The sequence below is a fragment of the Dermacentor silvarum genome, chromosome 1, assembly GCF_013339745.2.
Source record: "Dermacentor silvarum isolate Dsil-2018 chromosome 1, BIME_Dsil_1.4, whole genome shotgun sequence".
Taxonomy (NCBI): Eukaryota; Metazoa; Arthropoda; class Arachnida; order Ixodida; family Ixodidae; genus Dermacentor; species Dermacentor silvarum.
In genome coordinates, this window is record NC_051154.1 from 376506152 (window position 1) to 376527686 (window position 21535).

At 44.2% G+C, this 21535-nt stretch overlaps 1 protein-coding gene across 3 annotated transcripts in view; it reads left to right on the forward strand.

The window, feature by feature from the left end:
• Positions 1 to 21535, forward strand: part of LOC119437474 (uncharacterized) — a 292442-nt gene that overhangs the window by 192321 nt on the left and 78586 nt on the right. The gene's annotated exons all lie outside the window — the stretch shown is intronic.

The window sequence follows — 21535 nt, forward strand, 5'->3', positions numbered from 1 at the left end:
CTGGCCTCGCCAGGATTGCCAAAATCTTACAACCTGCTCAATTTGGCACGTTTAGCATGGCCCGCAGCAGCGCACCGACTTTCTCGATCAGCTGTTGCCGCTGTACATGCGAATAAATGCGCAGCCGGCGCGCATGCACTTTCTCATTATTGTTCGTTCGGCGAAGGCGCAAACTCTGCACGCTCTTTTCAGTCCAGAGAGCAAGCGAACCTAAAATAAAGCTTTGCACTTTCTCGCGAGCATGCACTACGAATCTTTGGCGAACCTTTCCTGCTACTTTTGCGTTCCTGTTACCTATTTTACATTCAAGATTTGCGCACCGTGACTGCTGCTTCGCTTAGCTATAGTTATTGCAGTAGTTGGCGCCATGTTTCTCTCGTAGAGAACAAAGCGATAAATAAGAAACCGAAAGATATGCTTACTACAATAAAAACACATTTGCACAACATGTACATGTATGGCTTGTGCTGCGTGGTCTGACCACGACTGATTACTCATCCCCGCTTTCTACGAACATGTCGCTTATGGCTGCTGTGTAAACTAATGAAATAAAACAAATGTTTCTGTGTAAATTAATGTTAACTAAGCTACTGCATTATGAATCTAATTAATTTTCCATGGTATTCTATAATTTACATATCCTTCACTTTAAGTGGCCAAAATTGTGTTCGCCTCTGAGCTGCCAATTTTCTTCATACACTGATAAGGGATACAATTTCTTTGATAATTACGCACTTTCAGATAAGCGCCTACTAATTTGCACTAGTTACACGGGTAGCATGTCCACGTCGCAATGAAGGCGTACCGCTATGCCACCCCATAGTTATTTTGCACGCTGGCGCGTACATATTGTGCTTACATATAGAACGATTTACTGACGTTACCCGGGAGTACCTGAAACTCCGATGTACCGATTTTCGCTGATGTACCATACGCGGTAGTTCCACGTTGTGCGCCGCATGTATCCGATATAAAAGCTTTAATCAATGAAAGCTTGAGTACCGCGGCGACATTCGCATCATAAATTGCATTACCACACCGGCTATCACATGAAACTGCATGTTGCAGCACGCATACGCTGAACGTTATCACGATGGCAGTAACAACCTCAACGCAAACTTCCTGAAGCTCGCTGTAGCGCTTTACTGCAAACGTTGTACCAGCAAAAGGATCGCGTTCTCTTCACACAAACAACAAACTGACCCTCGCCTGAAAAAAAAAAAAAAACTTTCTCGAGCAAGATGTTGAGAACACAACTATTGCCGTTGTTGCCCCAGCTTATAATAAGATTCGCAATCCATGTGGCTCTTCGGCGCCGCAAAACTGCAAAACGCAGCATAATTCCACGGCCGTGCGGAGTTGATCGTACATGGTGGCTCCATCGTATCGTACTAGAAGCGCACCCGATCGCAGTGCGAAGGCTACGGACGGAGCGTCTGCTCCGACGCTCCGACCTCCGTGTGAGGTTTCCGGCGCTCGCCGCTAGGTGTCGCATGAATTGCTGGAGTCGCGAATAGCCGCTTGCTGAGGACCAAAGAGAGTAAGAGACTCGGGCGATGTCAGCGTGATCTCACATGACCCACCCGGTGGGTCATGTAAAGGCTGGGTCAAAGTAAAGGCTGTAGTGAGCAGACTCGTCCAAAGTATGCATCAAACTGATAATACTGAAGAGCAACGATGGTAGTCAGCCACCAAATTCAGAGCTAACCGGCGGCAGCGGCCACAGAATTAAGACACCCTCAACTAGTCTGCACAATAGGGCACGGCAAAGATGAAAGATGCTCTTCCGTAATTGTTCACTAAGGAAAAGGCAAATGATTACCTCAGTGTTGTCGCTGATCGGGTGTACTAATGTTTCAAGTGATGTCCTGAAACACGTGAAAATATGTACTCACGAATGCAATGAGTAAATCGCAGCCATTTTCTTAATGAGCACGTACATTTTATGAGAGGTCGCGTAATTTATTAATCACGGTTTGCTAACCTATACTCACAATGTACCCATGGCTTTTCTAGGCAAGCAGCCTTCGGAATGGATAAGTGTCATACTGAACGGCTATTTCCTTTATTTATAAAGAGTGAAATATCTGTTCCAAGGAAATGTCAACAAGCCGAGGGAGGTATAACGCCGTCCTACTACAAATACTTATGCTTACGCTTTGGTCAGCATGAGTAGACTTTAACACAATGTAAATATTGGTTTGCATACGACCGCGTAGAGCAGAAAATATTACCACGGCGTCAACAATAATGAGCAATTTTTATTTCGATGGGACAATGCTATAACAAAAACGTTTCTTGACATTTACACTCATAAAAAGCCTCCGTAGCGCTAGCTGTGTGCGCCCGGAAGAGCAGGAGACTGCGGAGACTGCGGTGCAGTCTCCTGCGGTGCGGTGACCCACAATCCCCGAAGAGGGGCGCGTGCATGCAACTGTATGTTATAGAAATGTTAGGGTACCCGAACTATCTATATATATTGTTTTTCATGCTTTTTTAGTTTCTTGGTTAGTTTGGTAGGACGTTATACTCGCGGACAACTTTTTGTGGCAATGAAGTGAAAGCTACCGGCGCGTGATGCTGCACGTGTGTTATCGCGCCAAGTAGTCCGGCAGCGTTTGACAGTGCTTGTCGTTGCTCGGAACGGACGCTCAATCGACGCAGCTTCCATGTGCGACGGTTTCGCGTTTCCCCAGACGCGGAAGGGAAAAGCCGCAAAATAAGTAAACTTTTACACTCAGTGTTTTTTTCTGTCTTATGTAACTGTTGTTAATAAGCTCTTTATGTTTTCTCTTCCCCAGGCTAAACCAACGTGGATTAAAACGCGGGATTCTTTTCAGAAGCGCTCTCAGTTGTGCGCCCTTTGCCTCCGTAGCTTTCCCTTCATTGCCACAGAAAGTTGTCCGCGAGTATAGTAGGTAGCGAATAGTTCTATTTTTTTTTGGAAGCGGGTTGTGGCACACGTGTTGCATGGTGAAAGCAGTGTAAAGCGGCAGTTTTAAACCTAGTTAGGGAAGCTAGCGGAGGTAGCCGGATAGCGAGTTTGCCGTACGGCTTACCGTGGGGTTTTGTTCAGGTATTTTGGTGGGCTTTCTCGTTAGGTGGTCGGGTGGACAATGGTGCGGCAGGCTAGGAAGGACAAGGGTGATGACGAGCTGGTGCAGTGCGAGGAGTGCAAACGTTGGTGTTATTTGGACGAGACGCACTTCGCCAGTTTAGCCGACGCTGAGGAGGCTAGCTTCGCGTGCAGGTCGTGTGAAGGATTTAAGGGGGCTGTGCGGCGGATGGAAGGGGAATGGGCAGCCAGTGTGGAAGAGCTCAAAGGGGAGCTGAAGGTGGAGCGAGAGCGGCGAATTGAGCTCGAAACTCGGATCGGCGAGTTGCTTCACAGGGAGGAGGCCGAGGCCGTCCTGGTAAAGCGAATAGCTGGCGATAGCCATAGCCATAGCCTCCTATATAATCTATGCCTGCCGGATGAGCGCGAAAGGCCGTCGTCTATGGCGGCGCCACCTACGTAGGGTAAGAGTCAGCATATTGAAGGGAGCAGCAAACCTCGTCATGGGGATGTCGCAACTGCCGCATGATAGCAGTAGCAGACGACGAAAGTTGTTGACACTCTTGTCATAATAAATGTTTAATCGGCGGTTGCGGTGGTAGCAGACGATTTCTTTTTTGGAAGCCGCAGAATTGGAAACGTTGCTATGAATGTTTCGCTGCTTTCCCTAGGTTTTTTTCTTGCAGCGATATCGTCGAAAATGCGAAGTTTGCTTTCAAAAACGTTCAAAAAGCGCGCCTTAGACCCCTACGTAAGTGGCGCCCCATCCCAAGTTTTGACGTCGACCGCTTTATATTGCTATATTATTACAACACTAAGATATATAAGTATTTACACAATTTTTATTTACTTTCACGTATTTTTTGTCCCCTATGAGCACCAAAAACGTAAAAAGGTCGCACGCGACACACCCTACGTAAGTGGCGCCACCGCCATAGTTCCGACGACGACCTATCAATGGGATCGCCGATAATCCGGCAGGCATAGAATATATAGAACACACCTCTAAACAGAAAAAAAAGGAAAAGAAAAAGACGGAGGAACATGGGAATTTATTTTGACTATTTATCTTTTCTTTGATTCACTCTAGCATGATGATCGTTCCACTTAAAACATCGAGCAATAATAAGTCTTTAACCGTTCAAACTTTTTCCCCTCTTAACTTTTACTAATTGTACCTCTTGTGCGGAGGAACAATGAATTCCATTTCTGTTATAAATTTTCAATTTTTCCATAAACAAACCTGCTTTATATGTTGCAGCTTGTAACAGAAAGCTTGTACGGGAAGTGCAAGTATTTTTTATTTTTTTTGTAAATATTGCATTTCCAAATGTTCGAAACCGAAACACGGTAGACCCAGTCAGCTGAGGAACTATCATCGCCGCCGACGGCAGGGCCCTCACCCGCCCTGGGTGTTGCCTGGGCGCGCTACTTGTGTTTCCACTCACAGCGTCCGTAGAACTGCTCGCGCGATGATTGAAATGTCCCGTCGTTAACCTTCGTGCAAGAGACCGAGGCCGGCAGATGGTTATTTTTACGTGGCCGTTTCCTGTCTATTTAACTTGTAGCCTGGCACATCTTTCCGAAGAGTGCCGAGAGGAAAAAAGGAAGCAGCAGTCCTGCAATGGGTACGTCTCAAATCATTCTTTTTTGGGAGTGGATATTCGCCCGGCAGCCGGCCGAACGGCGTGAGCGGAAGCTGGCCGGCAGTGTCTCCTCAATGGCTTGCTGCGGTCACGTGATTAGTGCCGGCACGCTGCAGGGGGAAACGTGTTTTCCTGCGGGTCCATTCGAACCACGGACACATTTAAGAACGACGGAAATCCACGTTAACTACGCCTGATTACGCCAACCTCAAACACCATGAAGATGGCATCGTCTGAAGACGACGATTTCGTGCAGGCGTGACCACCGCGGGCTCGATCGTCTGCAAATGGTGGCAAATGTGGCAGTTCCCATCCTCAGGACGATTGTTCGGCTGCACACCATTCACTTTTCGGATGAGCATCCATAAAGAAAGCCTATGTGAGGCGTGAACCGTCGATAGAGACCCTTGCCGAAGCTAGCAGGGGTGTCTCAACACCATCATGGCTAGTTAGCATTTGAATTTACCAAACACATCTGTATTCATGCCAAATTTATAACTGTGGGCTGATTCACGGCAGCTTTTATCGTTGCTCCTGTTGCTGTATGACAAATTGGACTAAATAGAATGATTCACTGAACTAGTAACATAGTTGATGCATTGGAACTGTGCATGAGTAACCTACCATAGCTTTCCAACAGCATTGCAAAGCTGAGAAGGAACATAACACCTGGAATAGTGCTGTTTTGTGGTTTGGGCGTATCACAGCAATTTATCTAGTAGGTTTGGAGTCCCCTGAACAAGTACGAAATGCCGGCACTACACACATCGCGAAAGGACACTGTATGCCTGTAAATCGACAACCAGGCCATTTGTCCCATATCACAGCATGCTTTCAATTGAGCTAGAATATGCCGTAGCTAAACCAAGCTGCCGGCAAATAATTATCCTGGCACAAAATGCCGGCACCCCTCGCTCGACGGCAGCTCGCGAAGGACAACTGCCAGAGAGAGCATGACCAGGTTACTTAATTGTGCCGTCACAGCGCGTTTAAAGTAGACCTAGAATGTTAAACCAAGCTGCCGGCAAATAATTATCCTAGCGCAAAAGGCCGGTACTCTAAACCAAGCTGCCGGCAAATAATAGCTCCTAGTGCAAAATGCCGGCACTCTTCACTTGACGGAGGATATGCCGTAAACAGCCGGCAAATAATTATGCCGGCACTCTTCGCTCGACGGCAGCTTGCGAAAGAAAACTGCCGGCAAAGCGCATTCTCGTGCAGCATGCCGGCACAAATCACGTGACCGCAGCAAGCCAATTAGGAGACACTGCCGGCCAGCTTCCGCTCGCGCCGTTCGGCCGGCTGCCGGGCGAATATCCACTCCCTTCTTTTTTTTTCCAAAGGGTTTTCTCGGCGCAGCGGCGGATATTTGCTTGTCAGTCACATATTGCCTCTGTTAGATTTTGACAGCCCGATTTGAAGTCTGCTTCACTGTGGGCTAGCTGTTTCGCTACAGGAACAGTCGTCGCGTGTATTTTGGTTGTTCTTTTACTTGGTCTAGCATGTTGGAAGCTAACGATTTAGGAACAGCTAGTTAAAAGATGATGACAACCCACCGCGGTGGCTTAGCGGCTGTCATGTTGCATTGCTAAGCACAAGGTCGCTGGATAGAATATCCTGGCTGCAGCGGCCGCATTTCTATGGGGTCGAAATGCAAAAACGCCCGTGTCCCGTGCATTGGGGCACGGTGAAGATCCCTTGGTTGTCGAAATTAATCCGGAGTGCTCCACTACGGCGTGTCTCATAATGAAATCGAAGTTTCGGTACGTAAAACCCCATAATTCAATGCAGTTGAAAGATGATTGATTTGTCGCTCTGGGATGGCTAAGGTGTGTGCTGCAGGCTAGAGTTACTGTATATGGGATGTAGCATATCTACAGTAACTCTACTACAGACGGGCTTGGTGTGCCCAACCAAGCATGCCTGTAGTACACAGACATCGCAATTCTGTGTACTGCTGTTACAAGAACGTTTCACGGTGCCTAATGTAATACAAATACATAATACGTGATGTTAGATTTCGTGGGTTTCGCCAATGTCTTAACATCAAATGAAACCAATTTTGTCCGCTTCGGACTTATTTTTTTTGTGATCCAGTTCATATATTTATTGGGTATACTGCAATACATTTCCAAAGCGAACGTATAAGTTTAATTTGCTGCTTCATATTGCGACATTTTCAATTTATGAAAAATTTAACACTGCAAAAATAGTGACATACTATGAAACTCACTAAACCATCAATCCAGCGAAAGTTGAATTTCTTTTTTGCTTGAGTGTGGTTTATATTTGCTATTTGAGTCCCTTAGTACAGTTCATGCTGTTTCCCTTTTTTAATGGCTATTAGATTATAATCAATGAGGTTTCGTGGTTTCTCCCATGAGAACAAGTTCCAAAGCCACTGCTCAAACGAACTGCACTAGTTCTCTAATACCCCTGTCATGGCACGTGTAATGGCATTCGCAACGAATGATATTATGTGTTAATGCCATTTTTGTTGCTTCTACACGGGCATAGTGAATGACATTCACTGCTAATGGCATTCGCCCGTTGAAGAGTTTCCCGAACTAATTCACGCGCGACTTCTGTACTCTCGACGACAGTGGCTTGGCAAAAAATTACAAAATAGATAAGTTAAAACGAAATGTAATATATTTTCAGATAACCATCCAATGTTTACCATTGTATTCTTAGCAATATAGTGAAAAGATGTAAACAAGAAGCATCATTTGTAGGGTTTCGTTATCATAGCAGCCTGCCGATAAACATTGCCATCAATTGCGAATGCCATTTTGTTTACCCGTGTAGACCGGGAACCCAAGACGGCAATGACATTCGGTATGAATGTCATTTACTACAAATGACATTACATGTGCCGTGTGACAGGGGTATAACTTGAGCCGCCCTAAAATGTGTTAGTCAGTTTCGCGCCGTCTGTGGCGATCTTTACTGAGGAAACTTTTTTTTAAAATTTCATTCAGTGAAAAATTGCTTTAGCTTAGCACTACTGCTTTAAACATAATATAGACAGTATGCAACATCGACTACAGTCATGTGCAGCTTGAAGGCAAATCCATCCACAGAAGGTCACATTAGACACCAAAAACGGGTGCTATTTGCCTGCCTCACCTTTCTGGCTATTGCTGGGAGCTTTGCAGTAGTCCTTTTTTTTGAGTTTCCATACAGCTTAAGGGGTCCTGAAATAGTGTCAATGATTGTCAAATGCATTTCCAGACTTAGATAAAAAGTCTTGCAGGGCCAGTTTTAATGCATTATGATGCTTACCACAAGCCCCTTTGTTTTGTCTCTTCGGTTGTGTTTCACAGGAATCCCATCCAACTGAGCTTTGTTTTGTCTAAAAACGAGAACAGAAGCACTCGTAACGTGCTGTACTTTTCTTACTATGCAGCTGGCCTGCTATAACATCAACGTTCGGGCCATCTCGGACCTACAGAATGGCTTGCAGCTGCTCAAGCTGTTGTCAACCATGCGAGTCTTGCTTGCATCTGGTGTTGAGGCGATTGCATGGCCTTATGATACGTTCAACTGGTTCCTACCGATCTCCAACTCAGTTTGCAATGATGCAAAGCCCTCTTGAAATTGGAGCCAGAGAAAGCCTGCTCCAGCGGAACGTAGAGATGCTTGCAGAGTAATCAGAGTAGCCACGTGATTGGGTTTGTCACAGGTCAGTCATACTCTCAGGTCAAAGGTGGGAGCACCTTCGAGCACTCTGAAGGCATGGCACTCTGAATAAACCACACGAATGTGTCCACCGCGCTCAATTTTGCCCAGTCGACTGTAAACCATACCGCGAGAGCGTTTGAAATCGACCAGTGTAATGTACCATTAGTTAATGCAACAAGAATGGTGTTTAGAGATAAAGTCATGGGAAAATGGCATTCATAGATGAAAGAAAATTTGACGAAAAGCTACTTGAGAGGGCAATCTTGAAATCTTACGTTGAAGAAATTTTATTTTTTAAATATTACTTCCTCTCCTGAAGCTATTCCCTGGTATGTGTGAGGTTCAGGGTGTTTCTTTAGGCACGCGCTACATTTGTTTTTACTTGTCAGTCCCGTATATTGATATGATGTGCCTACGATTTAAATTAGTTGTGAATCTACAATTCCGCTTGCAAAATGAATGAAAATGCATGAATGCTTGTATGACCAATTCCTCTGGTGCAAAAGGCTGCTTTAGTTATCAATTGATACACACGACAAAGGTTTATACAAGGACATGACACATTGATTTAACTCTAAAACTAGTGTAGCCGCACTAATGTTCATAGTGCCACCAGGACTTTGCCAGTTTCTGTAAACTGATTCGTAGTGATATCCTTCATTCACATAGTGCTTTTTACTTTACATACACCCAAAGGAAAAATAACTGTCATTTGGGCCTGGCATTCTTTACCTTTGCTCCAACAGTCATTCGTCTTCATGTGTGTCGGTTACACAGAAAATCTGATTACGAAATTGCCAAAAATGTGTTTCACAATGAATGCGTAGAACTACAGTTCTCATAATTATTGCAAAAGTAAGCTGTGCTTTTGTAAAGTATGTACGTGTGTGCCTTTTTAAAGAAGGCAAGCTCCATTTTTATTCAATTGCACGTGCTCGCACCACTATTTTTGCAGCCTCATTTTTTCTTCGCACAGCAGTGGACTGGAATGGCCTTCCCCGTGACATTGCAGCCATCACGTGTTCATCCACCTTTGCGGACAACTTAAGTGCATATTGTTTGTCACGAAGATCACTCCCTGTAACCTTTATTTGTAAACCCACCCCTTATGTAATACCCCCTAACCGGGGACTTAGGTAGTGAAGTGAAGGCTTCCGTGTCAGCTGCACTGCCCAAGAAAGGAACATACACACATTACATAAATGCATTATGGGATTTTAGCAAATTATAACTTGCAGAACTTGATTTGTAGGAAGATGCTTTTCAGCACAATGGAAAGAATGAAATTGCTTGCTAATATTTTTTGTTGAACATTGTTTTGAACACAGAACTAGCACGCTTGAGCAACTCCACTTCCATATTTCATTTCTATGATATGTCTGGATATACGTTGTTATATGGCATAGATTTTTTGCTTAGCTCTTTGTAATCTTAGCTTTCCCTTCTCTCTTCCCTTTGCCACATCTAATCTTCAAAGTTTTTTGATGCTCTGAATAACTCTTCACGATATCTTTTACTCGGCAACTGCATCAGATCCACTTGACCAACATTCACTGGACACCACGAGTTAAATATATCTTCTTGTCATTACCGCTCCGAGGCTTTTAAATAGCTTTTTGTCTGAAAAATGGAACACTGGAATGGTTTACCTGGTCATGCTCAATCTTTATCGCCTGTTGAATACCTTTTATGTATTGGTAACAATTGATTTTGCTCTGTATGGGTTTTCATCATTGCAGTCTTTGTATCTTGTACTTCCCACTCCTGCGGTAGCCTTCTGGGGCTGCAGTATGTTGAAATAAACAAATAAAATGGAAGCAAAAAAAGGACGACAAGTTTGTGACGCCTCCCCACTCCGCTCGTGAAGTTGCAGATTGTGGCAAGGCTTAGCTGATGCTAATTAAATAATTGTTAAAAAGGACTGCACAGGTGGCATCCGTAAAGTAACGTATATTATTACCTCAGCCTAGTAAGTGTTGAGGACTCCCCGCGCACAAAAAATAAACGAATGTGAAAACGCCATGAAATCTGTCGCCAGTGCACAAAATTGGGACATCAGTTTCATTTTCCTGAAAAATAAGCCATCTTATAAGTACTTCTTGCATCAGCACCTAACCAAGCCACCAACTGGCTTCCCAGTTGTGGGAGGTAAAGGGGCATTGCTTGATCTTTTTCTGCATGTAGCATGCCACACTGTGTGAGAGTGGACCTAATGCAGATTTCTACCATAGCTAGGAGTATTGGATATCTCTGTAGAAGAAATAAAAATGTCTGAAAAACAGAAAACAAAATTATTTCACCATGTTCAGACTGCATGTGCAGTGGCCTTGCCAACACCATTATGATGGTAGTCCTTGCCACTTTCTCACTGTAATTGTGTTTAAAAGGCAACGTTCGGGCTAATGCCACTGGCAATCTCCTTATGGAAACTTCCTGGTAATTTTATCAAGAAGTTTGAGAAGTGCATCTCTTCAATCCCTCTCTTGTGTAATCTTTTTATTCTCAGCGCCCTACCTTCTGATATCGAGGGCAAAGCAGGTTTGTTATGGTACAACTGCAACACCATTCTTGCCACACTTTGCCTTCAACCCACTTTGGACTACTACGTATACTACCAGCTTGCCTTGCGGCAGTGGTGGCATAATGAAACTCATTGTGAAATCTATCTGTTTGTAATGTTGGTGTGCGTTCACAATTGGAACTGAATCAAAGAATACAAGATATTGTGTGTTGTCACTTTCTCAGCTTTGCTTGATAGAGCTGTGTTGTTTCTGCTATGAAAAAAAGTGTCATAAAGGTTCTCACTGGTAGCTTGCATGTATCTGTGGACCTATGGAGGCTTTGTTGTGCTGTTGCACTTGAGCATTCAAAAGAGCATGCAATGAAAAACAATAAAATTCTGTCTCTTCAATCATCTGTGGCTGAAATACTGCTGCACATTTCAGAAACATTTTTTATAGTACAGTATTTCTTGGAGGGACATAAAGAGACACGAAATCAGTTTAGACTGTTACTGCTACTTTTTAAATTCTTCTTTTTGTTATATTTGTGGTAATTGGATGATTATTAGAAGTGAAAATAAGTTCCATTTCTTGATTTTTGTGCCGGGACCTGAGCACTTCGACATTAATGTGACATCACGAAGATCAAGTTGTCTTTTGTTTGTAAAAGCCTTTGCTAAGTAAACGAAATTGCCAAGTTCAGTCTTTGGCTCTTTTATGACGGCTAGGTCCTTGCAGGCACTGTCAAATTCCATGACGTCATAGTGAGCTAGTATGGGAGCATAAAAGCAGTGGTTTTGCCACCCTATTTCAATTTTTGCATATTTTCTGTCCTTATCAATCCTCCTTTGAAGGTAGAGTGACTTTATTGGTTTTATTTTGGGAGCATAGTTTTCTAATACTGCTGAGCCTGTCTCTAGTGTCCCTGTAAGGTTCCTGCACGGCTAAATGGGATTGTTAAAAGCTTTCAACTGAACATGGTTTGAGGCACCATTCAGATTTCATTGATATTGTTTTTATTTTCCTATTTAGGGCACCATGCCTGTCTACGAGCCCGCTTCCTATTTTTGGGTGTCGCAAACAAGAGCAAATGCAATGTTCACTTCGCCATCACTACCATCCTGGCACTCTCGGTTCTGGCGCTTCAAGCCACGTGTTGTGGCCCGACCATTGAGGTGGCCCCACTTAAGCTTCACGGGACAACACAGTGCTGCATTATAGACTTCATACAGATTGTGAGTGCCAGTGATGATGTGCTCGACAACCTCGCAGCCTACTTGAAAGGTTGGTGGGAACAAATTTTTTGCTAGGTGAAGTGTACATAAATCATGCATGGCCTGAAGTTATAGATTCATATAATGTGTTTTGTCCTCGGTGTATGTGAAAATTTATGGGGAGTTCGGGAACAAGTACGTATATACGTACCTGCTGACCGTTCCGAATTTTGTCCAATGTTTATGAATTCAGACTCTTTGTAAATTTTTATAAATGTTGAGTCGTGTTTTATGAAAACAAACTCTGTTCGAGACAAAGTTTCACCAGGTGGTTTCTGACCATATTTAACTTCCGATTGTGAAATGACACCAAGTGGTACCTGCATTGAGCAAGCTTATTGAGCCAAGTTGCAGAAGCAGGTAAAATCGGCATCAGCAAAATTTCTGAAACAGTTACGGTAATCTAAAACCATAGTGTTGCTGCTGCTTGCATCTGTGTTTGAAGGTAAATCATCGTTAATAAAGTGTGTATGTATATGATGTACCTCACAAAAGGTATGTGCTCAGGTTTAGTTAGCACTTTATTGTACAGAAAGTTGCCTTGGTAACAAATCAGAACAAGCACCATAGTATTTATTCCTGCAGTACTGTTGCTGTTGAAACCTGCCTTGGTGGCGTAGTGGCCATGGCACTGCGCTGCTAAGCCCGAAGGCACAGTATCGGATCCTAGCTGTTGTGGCCACATATTGATGAAGGCAAAATGCAAAAACGCCCTTGTTCAGTGGTAAAGTATGGTAAAGTACCCCAGGTGGTCGAAATTTATCCGGAGCCCCCCATTACGGCATGCGTCATAATCATATGCTGGGTTTGGCACGTTAAACCCCAGAAGTTTTTTTATTGCTCTTTAAGTTCAGATTTCATATTTGCACTTTAGGATGCAACCCTAGGATTGTACCTAAAGATTAACCATTCCAAAAAAAAGTTTGCTTTTCGAATTGTGCTTCAGATGAAAATGAAGCAAAACATGTTATTTGTTCATGTTAAGCATGATTCATTGTTTTCTAATTGACGTCTAATAACTGCGGTGATTTAGACCCCTTGTTTTAGGGCCTTGGCGGTGCCCCCTTAGAGGGCACAAACGAAGAGGAATCGCAGTCAGAGTATGGCATGAACCCTGCCAGTACCACCACTTTGACGTCCCCAAACGGGCTGTTACAAAAAGCGAAAGAAAAAAAATCAACGAATGACATTGGTGGTGCCTACAATGTTTTCATATAGCGTGCCTCTGTGAAATGCCGTCGAGAAGTCTCAGATATGGATTACGACATCGTTTACTAGTTCATTCTCTAAGACTTCCAGTTTCATCAACTGTCTGACCCATGTGTCACGGCACTTCTTGAGGCCATCCAGCGACATTTGAATACTGGAGCATGTGCAGAAACCTCGGGTTCAATCTAGATCTTCCCAGCTGTGACGGGGATGTAGTCACATACTACAGATGGGAAGCCAAGGGTAAGAGATCTGGTTTTCACTGCAATACTTGCTTCAAGCATCTTTCATACTTACACCGAACTTCTGCTTTTGAAGGTCAGCAGACTGAAAGCAGTGAAAGCTAACTTTTTTGCACATAGGGACAGCCTTGGCCGCTGGCTGTGCGAATTTCGAGGAAGGAGGTTCTCTGGATCACCTATTCCATGGCCAAAGGCTTCCATGCTAACTGTAAATGAGCTCGTGGACAGCGAGCTGGTCAGTGTCTAAGCAGATGCGCTTGGACTGGTGCAACTTCATTTAAAAGTGCTTCGTGATGAGCTCCTGGCGTGGCCTCCCATGGGTGGACCTCGTGTCATTATACAGGTCGACGAGTGCCTCATGCGTGGAAAGAGGAAGGCTAACCGGGACTGCCTCCTGGCAGGAGACAGTGTGCCCCCAATCGACAAAACTATGGTGGAGTTGCAGACAGGGGGCTGTGGTTGTTCAGCATAATGCATGGCTCCTCCAAAGTGCACCAAAATTTGTATTTTGTGCTCGGAAAATTTCGTCAAATGGCACTTGGCTAGAGCAAGCTCTGCATACACTGCATCACTAAAACGGTTTTCATGCATATGCTTAAAGTAGGTTTGCCAGCACTGTTTTTATCTTAATCTTGGACAAACATCCCTCCACATGCTTGCTTTAAACTCGTGGTGAACACAGTACCACATTCTTGACGCTGTTCAGTTGCTTTCTCAGCACTTTCTTTTTTTTCCAGTACTACATATGCATTGCCATTTTCCTGCAATTGTCAGAACCAGAAATGCTGCCAAAAGTGCGAGTTTGCAAAGAGCAAACTCGTGAGCTGTGTGTGCACCTATTGATACACATGTCACCGTAAATTCCAGTGTTATGGCTGGTGCTCGTGTGTATTTGGGAATTTGCATTGCACATGCATTCAGATGAGACAAAACTCTTTCGCCGTGAAACCAGTGACATTCAAGAAATTTCTAATACAGTACGGTGCTCCTTGCTTTGAGCGGTAAATTGGTAACACTGACAATCCAGTTGAAAATGGTCACCCAGAAAACGTAAAATGTACACATGACCATATATATTCCACTAATCCTTGAATAACCATAGCTGAAGGTCGGCACTTTGTGCGTATGATGTGTTACATTTGCTGCAATCTCTTTGTGGTTTAGACTGTGCAATGCTGGATATTGTCTTATCATTTTTTTCAACTTTCTGCTTTCGCAACCTTGCCCAGCATCCTATGTGGAACATCTTTCGTCGGCGAAGGTCAAATGCAGAAAGAACAAGAGTTTCACCACCCGTCTGTCGGAAGCACCGACCCCGATTAAACATAACAGCATATCACCGCAGCAGCAAATCCTTGTGGTGAGCTCGAGTGTGGCATTCAGTGTGCTATTCCACTTTTAACGGGTAATGTGTGTCAAGTACACTGCCTGCCTTGGGCTAACATTCAGTCTGAATGAAAAGTGAACAAATGATTTTTTGTGCACTAACTGATCTCAGCACTGGAGTTTCTCAGTTATCTCCTTTATGTTCCACGGCTTGTTGAAATACAGTGTAGGCCGCTTATAACGTAAGTCGCCGGAGTCGCGAATATCCGCACTATAAGCGGTACCGCACTATAACCAAAGCAACAATTTTCAAGGCCTGCGCATATGCCAAACATGTGCACCGAGCCGCCACGCGTATGCGACAGTCGAGGAATGCGGCTAGAATGTTTGCATTCAATTTCCAGTCGAATTTCGTTAATTCCAGCCGAATCACGTGGCGGCGCCTCCAACCAGCATTGCTCCAGCACCGCCATAGAGTAAAAGCTTAGGAGAGACCCTTCAATGTCGCGCGCGAACGAAACAAAGAAAAAGGAAAAAAAATACAGCAGACATTTCACTCTCTCTCAAATGGCAAAGTCGCCAATTCTGCGTTGCGCCGGAACATGCGTGTACGTGCCGACGTCTCAGCCACGCTACCGTAGCCACGTGTAGAAAGTGGCAGTGAACCCTTCTTTCTCCTTTATGCTTCCTCTACTTCCTAGTCACGTGTTGACCTGCACGCTATGGCTACGGTGCAGAGGGAAACAGCGGCGCTGTTTGGAGGGCGAGGGAGGGCGAGTTGGAGGGTGAGGGGAGCCACCGAAGCGGCGGAGTTCCCGAGGCGAAGTCCGCTTCACTGCCGCCCTCCTTCCTCACATTCCACGGTCTCCGCGTGCGCCCTTCGCCGTGATGTGCCGGCGCTGCCCGCTCCCTGAAGTTTTGTTTACTGCCATTACGTGAAGCGAGCATTGGCCGACGGCAGTTTCGCAGTGCTCGCTCGCTATGCGCGCCATTATATTTCACGACTCGCACTCAAGATTCTGGTTTCAGCCTCACTGGCTGTTCTTTCGCACCACGTGCACTTCTACTCCACTTCGTCTCTTTCTCTCTTCCTCGAGCACTCCTTGGGGCGCCCGTTTGAGGGGACCGTTCGTCGTCTCCGGTGACTTCCGTACTCCCATGCAGCCACATTGTAACCGGTATTTCGTTTCCTGCAACTGCACTATAAGCAATACGTGTATACAGAGTGCTATGGGAAAATTAATGGGAGTCTGAAAAGACCGCACCATATCCGGTCCTGCACTATAAGCAGTTACGTTATAAGTGGTCTATACTGTATTTTGTCGTTAAGGGGCAGTTAAGAGAAGCACTAAATCAGTCTGGACTGAAAAAAACATAATGTGCTAAACTTTATTTGCATTATTTTTGCAGTAAGAAGTTGAAGAGTTTTTAAAATTTTAGGTAAATATCTTGGCAGCAGTACGTCAGTGCGTGTGTGTGTGGGGGGGGGGGGTTGTTATGCAATTCACTAAATAGTATATAGTATTAAGAAAGCAAGGACCCATAACTGCTGTTTGCAGTAATCGAGTCGAGGGAATCGGTCACTGAGAACCTGGTGAACTTTCTTTCGCCGCGGTGTTATGGGAGCTATCTTAGAGTTAATATAATCAACTCTAAAGGAAAAGCTTGCCAAGCACCCATGCATTGAAATTAGTAATAACAAGGAGGCCGTCATGTTGCTACTCTGCGCATGCACAGATGACAAAATGCGATTTAGACGAGATGCGTAATCAACACGAGTATGGTGGTGCCATCTAAGTTCAGGTGCCTGTAAATGCATCCTTTCACACACCACAAATTTACACCAATATTCAATAAGTAGCCATCAGATCTTTCTGAAAAATGCACGGAATGAACTTCACACATTGTCCATAAATATGCGCTGCATGTAAATGCTTGTTTTGGCATCATATTTTGAATATTTTTTGTGTTACAATAATTGGAGGTACCAACATGACAGCACCTTGGCGGTTGCCACTGCGCAGCTTTTTCTCTAGAGTTGGTGTACTAACTCTATGGTGTTCTGCTGCTGGGCACAAGGTTGCGAAGTCGATTACCATTTGCAGCGGCTGCATTTCAAAGAGGGAATACTAAATGCAAAAACGCACGTCTGCTTCAATTTAGGTACATGCTGAAAACCCCGGTGGCCGTAATCAATCCAGAGCACTCCACTACGGCATCCCTCATAACCCAGTGTACAGTTGTGTTAACATTAATCACCTTAATTTGATTAGTAGTGAGCTGTAAGAGCATAAATGGGATTTTTTTTCTTTAATTTTTTACACTTCATACTGTAAGCATTCTATCAATCTCTGTCTATATAATGCAAAACCATTCCAAATTTCTTGTCGATAGGTTTCTGTTGATGAAGGATCGTGAACACCAGTTCCAGTGTTACTACTACCCGCCACAGTGGCTCGAAGGCTGACGTTCTCCTCCTAGACTGTTGCAGGTTTAATTGCTAGTTTCAGTAGCACCTATACAACACAGCCAGATTGCATGACTGCTTCTGTGCTTTCATCATAATCATCATCAGCCTATATTTTGTGTCCACTGCAGGACGAAGGCCTCTCCCTGCGATCTCCAATTAACCCTGTCTTGTGCTAGCTAATTGCAATTTCCACCTGCAGATTTTTAATTTCATCATCCCACATAGTTTTCTGCCGTCCTTGACTGTGCTTACATTCTCTTGGCACTCAATCTGTAACTAATATTCCACCGGTTATCCACCCTACACGTGGCCTGCCCAGCTCGTTCTTCTCTTAATGGTTATCTCTTATACGCATTTGCTCTCTGATCCACACCACTCTCTTCCCGTTTCTTAACATTATGCCTAACATTTTTTGTTCCATCGCACTTTCTGAGGTCCTTAACTTGTTCTCGAGCTTCATGTTAACCTCCAGCTTTCTGCCCCATATGTTAGCACTGGTAGAATGCAATGATTGTACACTTTTCTTTTCAACGACTCATGATCATGATCAGATTCTCCTGTGAGTAATTGACCTAGATAAATGTACTCTTTTACCGACTCTAGGGGCTGGCTGATGATCCTGAATTTTTCTTCTCTTGCCAGGTGGTTGAACATTATCCTAGTCTTCTGCATAATCACCTTCAACCCCACTTTTACACTTACTCGGTTAAGGTCCTCTATCATTTGTTGTAATTCATCCCCAGTGTTGCTGAACAGGACAAGGTCGTCTGCAAACCAAAGGTTGCTGAGATATTTGCCGTTGATGCTTACTCATCAGCGTTCCCAGTCTAATTGCTTGATTAGTTTTTCGAAGCATGCAGTGAATCGCATTGGAGAGATTTTATCCTTTGCTGACCCTTTCTTGGTCGGTAAGTTTCTATTTTTCTTGTGGAGGAACCAAGGTAGCTGTGCAGTCTTTGTAGATTAAATTAAAATTAAATTATATGGTTTTACGTGCCAAAACCAGTTCTGATTATGAGGCACGCAATAGTGGGGGACTCCGGAAATTTGGACCACCTGGGGTTCTTTAACGTGCACCTAAATCTAAGTACACGGGTGTTTTCGCATTTCGCCCCCATCGAAATGCGGCCGCCGTGGCCGGGAAGTCTTTGTAGATATTTGCCAATATATTCATGTTTGCCTTCTGTACTCCTTGATTACGTGATGCCTCTATGACTGCTGGTATCTAGGTTGGTTGTACTCTGAACATTTCTCAATTACCTGATTGATTGAAAATTCTGTTGAAAATTATCTTGGTGAGTACTTTATAAATCCTGAAAGCAAGCTATTGGGCCTATAATTGTTCAATTTTTTTAAATTCCCTCCTTATGGATTAGTATAATGGCATTTTCCCAGTTCTCTGGTAGATTTGAATTCGTGAACTGATATGATCTGTAGATACTGATCTGAAGATATCACGGACGTGGCATGAAACCGTATCTTTCGTTCGCCGATTCTCAAATTCAACAACATATTTTTTTTCTCATTCAAATTTGCTTTTACTGACTTGCCGATAGTTCGGAAAGTTTTGCGGCCCTTCTGTTTTCAAATATGGAATTTCAATATAATGAAATTTCGATACAACAAAGCAAGGTTGTCATTTAACTGACTGCAGTATGTCGAGGCTTAACTGTATTGTGGTTAAAAATATATAGCGTTCTATGCACAGGATGGTATAAAAAGTTTAATACTTCGTTATACAGTAGAACCCCGCTGTTACGTTCCCGGGTGGTGCGTTTTCCCGGCTGTTACGTCATTTTCGGCTGGTCTCGGCACAGCTCCCATAGAACCCAATGCATTGGTAACCCCGCTGTTACGCCGCAACTGTGGGATCGTTCCCGCATCATACGTTGCAAACTGCCACACCGTGCCGGCTCGAGCGGCCATTTTGACTTTTCATGTCGCTTTACTTGGTTGCTTGACGATGGCATTGGCCGCCCAAAGTGCTGCGGGCGACACTTATTACGTATTTTCGGTTTCTGCCAGGAAAAGTATGGCCTTTGAGATCCGCATTTGCTTTCTAAAGATGGTGTCTATGACGCGTTGCGGCCCTAAAATTGGTTTTGGCTCATAGATGTTCCGTATAAAGTCCAAGGGCGATAACGCCATCGCCGCGCGCCGTATGCTTGCTTTCGCAACGTATGCTGTATGTGCGAGTGAAAGCGTGCGAGGGGAGCCGACGACCGCGTCTCGCGCGCGAAAAAAAGAAAAGCAGGGAGGAAGCGCGCCTCCTTCTGTTGCGCTCGAGGCACCGGCGAGGGAGCGAGGGGGGGGGGATTAGGGGCAGCGTTGTGCTGTGGCATCATAGTGCGCGGGTGGCGCGCAGTCGCGTGGGCCGTATCTTGAAAGCGATCTGCGTGGGGGCAGAGTAGGCAGTGTAGGTGCGTCGGCGGCTCGTAGCTTGTGCGTGCTGCGTGTTCTCGCGCTCAGTTTGCATCAAAGGGATAGAGAACAGCACGAAGGTCACTTCACTCGCTTCTGCAGCGGCGCTTAACTGCGCGTTGTCCTGCGCTCATCGAGTGTGATGTGTTCAAGTTTGCCTGTGGGTGCTGACACCATGTTTGTTAATTAGTTAATAAGCGAATGTTTACAAGTTTATACGGATGATAAAACTACTATTCTTACTTTGTATAGCTCATCGCAATCGATACTTCGGCTGTCAGGCGAAATTACTTTTTGTCACACGTAAGAATTTAAATAATATTGTGTGCAGTTCAACACTACTCCCATTTCTCAATTTTTCCTGTTTCCCGGCTCTTACGTTCGTTTTTACGGCCCTGTGAAAAATGTAACAGCGGGGTTCTACTGTATTGAGAATTTTGGTATATTTAAGTTTGTTATATCGATGTTTAACTGTATTTTACTTCCAGAGCCATCGAAACTCTCTCTGTTATATATTTAATATCCCATTATATTCATGTAAACACAATACACTAGTTTTTCATTTTATATTCGTGCTTTCAAGCTTTAGAATTACCATAGAGAATTGCAAATAACCTGCAAAGGTGGTGGCCACCATTGTGTACTGAAGCAAGCGCTGGCAAGTGTCGCCTTACTTCATCAGTTGCATTCATCTCGCAGCATTTTTTGTACCTTTCGTTGTTTTACGCAGGCAGCCAAAAGTGATCTTGAGCGTGAGATAGCTGCTGTCAAGAAAGAAAGGATGACCTCACTGCCAGCCTATCAAGCCGCATAGCACTAAAGGTTAGATGCTGCACGTCACATTTGCATCAGCAGTTTATGCCTGTGGAATTTATATCCTCTGTGTTATTCTTTCAGCTCTAAAGCAAATATATTCAGCATTATGGTTGCACAAGCACGCATAAATGCATAAAGCATAAAGTGTCATTATGGGATTTGAAACCATTAAAACAATTTTTTGTTGCCTAACGTTTTTCTATAAAAGGGACATTATTTCGCTGAAGGCTGAACAGGACATGTAGGAATCCACAATATTTACCCCATAATATAGTATTAACTTCATAGGAAAAAAAATTCAGAGCCCTTCCACTATGTGAAGATAAAGACCTGCGAATGTGTTGGTTTTGTTTAATTGTATCTATTTTTTTCAATTTGGTGGTTATGTTAAATGGTTGAAAAGACTTGCCACTTAACTTTGTTGTTTACTTTTGTCTTTTTTTTTATTCACTTGATCACCATATTGATCATTGCTTATGGTCGCTATGATAAACTGCAATTGTTGCACATCGATTCTAGACACATTCTTGCTAAATGCGAGAGCAATGCACGATCTGTTGCGTGCTATTGTTGGCACATCCACTTCACTGCAACACTTTAAACCGAAACGTTCCAACATGAACGATGCGATGCACCTTCCATCGGGTCTGCTGATGACAACGTTACAGTATGTCTGCACAATCCGAGATGGTGGCATCATTTACGACTGGCATATCGTACGTGGTGGTACTCATGCAGTCGGTCTTTGCATAGATGTTGACTCCACCCGCCCGGGACTCGACGCTGTAGTTGCACGTCAATCTCGTGTGTCCATTCATTAACAAGGGTAGTTCAAGGGTGCGTTACAGGTCCCCGAGCCCACAGGGGTATGTGCCATTCAGCTTGGACCCT